The following is a 6,005-nucleotide window of genomic DNA, read 5'->3' as shown; positions in this document are numbered from 1 at the left end:
GTGATCGGATAGAGGATGATGGCTTTAAGATAGTAACTCATATAATAAAATATATTTATATATTTTTTATATTTTTATTTAATTTTTTATTTATTATTGTAAAAGTGATCATAAACAAACTGAAGTAATCATTCGCAACTCCCATATAGTTATACTTCGGGCTCTAGAACTCTTCTTAGTCGACTTTAAGAAATGGTAATATAATATTTTTTGAATTTTCATGCTTTCAAAATATTTAATATACATTAAGATTAATGAATAATTTTTTTTATTCTAACTTTACAAGGAAGATTCAAGTGTAGTTGATCTCTTCAAGGATACACACACAAAGAAGGATGGTCAAGAATTCGTTAATAAAATTACTCAATCAAAATTTGTAAGTATAATTGTATTCTTTTTATATTTTTTTATTTAAAAAAAAATTATCTTGAGGTCTAAATTATCTTTGAAATTTTTATAGGATGAAATGACTGAATTAAGATAACAACCTTCGGAGGAAGGTATAGATCAAAGGTCTGAAAATTAGATTTTGGTTAGTTTGCTTGGCAAAAAGTTGAGATATTTGAGATGGATGGGATATGGTATTAAAGTTGGAAGTTCAAGTTCGTCCTATATTTCAAGCTCACATGATAATGAGCCCAGGGACCAACTTGCTGTTACTAAGTCTCAACTTGAAAAAGTCAATGAGAAAATTACTGAAGCCAATGAGAAAATTGCCACATATGAAAAAAAATGAAGACTTATGAAGATCAAATGAAGGAATTTTAGCAATTCATGAGAGAGATGCGGCACGATCGGACTTAGTATCTACTTTTCTGATGGTAAAGTCACTTATTTACTATCTTTTAGCTATAATAATTTGATTATTATAATTATTGATTATTTGTGATAGCGATTTGAAAAGTAAAAGTTCATATGGTTGTTATACTAGTGGTTGGATTATTATAAAATGATTATGATGGTAATGGTTGTGGGGGTTATCATTATTATATTTTTGAATAGATAGATGTATTAATATGGATATGGAATGGTTGTTTTGGATATGTATTACTATCTTTTAGCTATAATAATTTGATTATTATAATTGTTGATTGTTTGTGATGGTGATTTGAGAATTAAAAATTCATGTGGTTGTTATGGTGGCGGTTGGATAGTGATAAAATAGTTATGATGATAGTGGTTATGGTGCTTGTCATTATTATATTTTTGAATAGATAGATGTATTAATATGGATAGGGATGTGTCATATTGTATTACTTGTGGTTACTTGGATGGATATAGAATGATTATGATAATAGTGGTTGTGATGATGGTTGTTATTTATCGATGTTTTTGAATAGATAGATATATTGGCATCGCTATATGTTATAGTACTTGTGGTTGTTTAGATAATTATAAAATGGTTATAATGGTAATGATTGTGGTATAGCGGTTATCATTATTGTATTTTTGAATAGCTAGATATATTAGCATGATTATATATTGTATTACTTATGTTTGCTTGGATAGTTATAGAATGATTATGGTAGTAGTGGTTATGGTGATGGTTGTTTTATTGCCTAGTTGTTGTTATTTAATGTTTGCAATAATTTCATACAAATTAACAAAAATATCTAGCATGCATGCTTAAAGATTTTCTAATTTTGCATATATGCTTATGTTGTTCTAATTTTTTAGATTTATTTATTTTTTATATTGTAGGTTGTTGAGAAGAAAATTGACTTGCATGGGAGCTTTGTGGAAGCTTGATGGCTATTGTGGTTGAGAAGGAATTTGACTTACATTGGAGATTTTTGGAAGCTTTATTTATGGCTTTGTGGTTGTTAATTAAGACTTGGGTATTTCATAATTTTGTGGGAGTTGTATAAGACTTATCATTTTATTTGTGAACTTTTGTTATAAAGATGATGCATGGAGGAATATGTTGGAATCTTTATATAACTATGTATTTGAAAGATTTTTGAATTATTATGAATAGAGTAATTAATTTAAATTTTAGTATACTTTTTTCTTATTTGAAGAAAAATAGCCGGTTAATTTTTTTATGACAATAAATTTTGTCACTAATGGCAGGTTAACTTTTCGTGACAATAAATTTTATTACTAAAAATTATTTTTTAGTGATAGGTTAACTTTTTGTAACGATAAATTTTATCACTAAAAATTATTTTACTGGCATATTAACTTTTTGTGATAATTAATTTTATCACTATAAATTGTTTCTAAATTACAGATTAACTTTTTGTGATAAAATATTTTTTCACTAAAACTACTTTTTAGATAACAAGATATTTTATTGCTTAAAGTGTGTATCTTATTTTACTAAAATTCTATTGTGATAAAAATATATTGTTGTAATTTTTAATTTTTAGTAACAAAAATATTTTGTTTCATAAAATTTATAGTTTAGTGACAAAAATTTTTGGTCATTTAATAATGCATATGAAATAAAATCTTACTATTTTTAGCGATGAAAATACTTTTTATGATAGAATTTTATACTTTTTTATGATAAAATATTTATCACTAGATGAAACTTTTTTTGTGACAAAATGCTATTTTATTGCTAAAAGTATATTTTCTACGACAAAACAAGCTTTGTCGCAAAATGTCAGTCATGACTTATTGCGATGGGGCTTTACCAACAATTCTGCAATAATTTTTTTTTTGTTGCAAAGGGTTTTAGTGATAAAAAATAAAATTTTTGTAGCAATTTTTTTGCTACAAGAAAATCTTTTTTTTTGTAATGCTGCATCACTTCACTACTCCAACAAGTGATTATATAGGTCTATTATCTTTCTCCTTATCCAAGGAAAGAATTTGTTGGAAGTCCATTGCTTGTCCTAAATCCACTGGGAGTCTATTCCTAGTTTTATTTTACTTAGTTATTCCTTCTAGAAGTTCTCAAAGGTTATCTTCTAGTGGATGCTTGTTTTTGAATTTAAATAGGAGTCAAACATTTCATCCATATGATATTCTATTTAAAAGGATTTTTGGCATCTTCTTTGAACATGGAAAAGAGAGAGAGATAGGGGATAGATTATTTTTGTGCATGTAGAGCCTCTTTCATAAAGTGTCTTTATGATAGAAAAGCATCTTTATAAAGGGAGTTAAATTTATTGTTTGGCCTTTATCTTTAAAAAAAAATTATTTGTCTCTCTGAATTTTTTTCCATAACTATTTTCTTCTCATAATTCTCTACACACACACACACATATGTTCGTATTGTATCTGGTGTTTGTTTTTGATCTTGAGTCAAAATGATCAATATACTTTGAAAAATATGTTGTTTTACATGGCATCAGAGCAAAATTAAAATATAGATAAGTGATTTACAACTTCTATCAGATTTATTCAAAATGTAGTTTTTAGAATAGTGACTTGGCAGTTGGTGGTTTATATGTTTATAGCTCAATATGGTTGAAGAGCTTCTAATAATTTATCATATGGTGGTGCAAGTATATGAATTTTTATTTTTATGATTCAAAAAATAAATTATCATAGCTGATGTTATTATCATTTATCTCAATAGGTTCAAGATGCCCGATCTCACCAATATCAATATGACTGCAATTGCTATACTGCCGCTTCTTCCCATAAATTGAACAAAATCTATTTTTTTATGAAAATAGGAGAAAGTAAAGCTTCCCCTACTTTATTGAGAAGAAGATGGATAAAATTGTAAGTGAAAAGAAAATAGACAGTGAAATATTATAACTAAGTCAAAGCAATATGATAAAAGTACAAGGTATGATCTCAAATAGGAAAATAGAGGCTCTATAGTTAAACAAATTATCTAATATGAATATCTATTATCAAGTCTTATTTGAAAGGACAAGATTTATGAGATACCTTTGATGGGTCAAAGATAATGCCAATAGATACTTTCAACAATCAGGTTGCAAAAAGAAAGTTGAATATAAAATATAAAAAAATGAAATGAATTATTTAAGTTTCAGTCGATAGAAAAAATTATCTTCATATTTAAGATATAAAAGATCTGAAGAAATTGTAGAATATTTTTATAGCTATTAACTCAAGTTCTAGCAAGATATTACAAACAAAAATTATTTAAAGAGTAAATATGGGCTCCAAGCACTACAAAAAAACTAACTATTAGTGACGGCTAATTACCATCACTAATAGTTAGTTTGCCATTGCTAAAAATTTGATGAAAATATTCTACTCGCTAATTACCATTATTAGCAATATAAAATTACTGTCACTAATAATGGTAATTAACGACGGTACTGCCAATAATTTTTTAATTTTTTAATTAAAATTAAAAAAAAAACTATTAGCAATAGGTTGGCTGTCGTTAATATCATCGCTAATAATTTTTAATTTTTTAATTAAAATTTTAAAAAAACTACTGCCACTCTAATATTGTCACTAATGGGTTTTATTTTTTTAAAAAAATAAAATTAAATATTTTAAAATTTATTTTATAATTATTTTTTAAAATTTGTTATAAATAAAATAATAATTATTTAACATAGTTATAAATAAAAATTAATTATATTACATTAAAAATATAAATTATATAATTTTATAAATTTGCTTTACAATTTTAAAAATTACATAAATATGAAAAAAATAAGTAGTATATGGATGTAGCATCTCCATGAGTGAGCATCATAATAAATTGAAATCTAAACAATAGATACGAGAATAAAATATACTAAAAAAAATTATATATAGGCATGCAATCAAGATAACAAAATGGCACTGAGTGACATAAACCAATTAGGGTGATTATAAAAATTATAATATAGTTTCAGCATGTAAAAGAGAAATAAGCAAATCATTAAATGCTAGCATTAATAGATATAGAGATTTTAATGACTTGCTAGCTCATGTCTGCTTTTGATGTAATAAATAAAAAATAAAAAAATAAAAAATAATATATATATATATAAATTAATGCTCAACACATCATAACTAATTGTTCTACGTCATCTAATGTTAATGCCTAAAATTAATGAAATATGAAGTTAACATGAATATCTGAGGAGTAAAACTTATCCTTTTCGAGGTCATCAGGATTGGCATAGACAACAACAGCCCTTTCAATAATGAAATTTGGTCCACTAAGAGGAATCTGCAAAAAAGAATAAACATGAAAGAGTTTAAAAGGTAGAAACAATAATATCTCATTAAAAATATATTAAACATAAGAAAAAAGTAAATAACCTACTTGTCAATAATGCTAAAATTAACAGTCTCTGAAACATCAAACCAAAATCACATAAACATCTAGTATTTCAATAACTAGCTATGCATAATGCTTCAGTAAACCTGCTCAAGCATAAGTAAAACACCACTTCTAATACCAAGTTATCATTTGTAAATATTATGAAAACAAAAATGCAGCATCATAAAGTGGCCATGACAAATAAATATGCCATCTCCACCAGCAGTCATATTTCCAAGATCACCATGCCAGCATGGCGGTTCTCATCTTCAGCTGCCCCATGTTCCTTCCTGGTAGGATTAAAATGCGGCCTCGCATTTTAAAAGAATATTAGAATAATCCACAAATCAAGTACTTCAATCATAGATAATATTGAATTTTAATATAAGAACTCACTACCAGTAGACATGCAATCATTGGTGGTGTCACCAAGAGCATTAACATGGAATCCATGGAGCCCTTGAGCTCAGATATGTTTGCAATTATCTTAATAGGATCACAGTCAAGGCTTGGAGAGGTGGGAGACTACCGGGGGCTCGCAGTCGAGGGCTCAGGGAGGCGGTCAGGTGCTTGAAGCTGGGGGCTCGGAGAGGCGGGAGGTGGCTAGGGTCTCACGATTGGGGGCTTGGGGATGCGGAAGGCGGTCGGGGGCTCGAAGAGGCGGGAGGCGGCCAAGGGCTCAGGGAGGCGGCCCGGTGCTCACGGTTGGGGGGCTCGAGGAGGTAGAAGCTAGGCTGCCAGGGGCTCGGAGAGGCAGGAGGCATATGGAGGCTCGGGGCTTGGGGAGGCGAGAGGGGGCAGGGGCCCCGAT

This window comes from Elaeis guineensis, chromosome 15, assembly GCF_000442705.2.
Source record: "Elaeis guineensis isolate ETL-2024a chromosome 15, EG11, whole genome shotgun sequence".
Taxonomy (NCBI): domain Eukaryota; kingdom Viridiplantae; phylum Streptophyta; class Magnoliopsida; order Arecales; family Arecaceae; genus Elaeis; species Elaeis guineensis.
The sequence above is the reverse complement of the archived record's forward strand: the minus strand, read 5'-3'. Positions refer to the sequence as shown.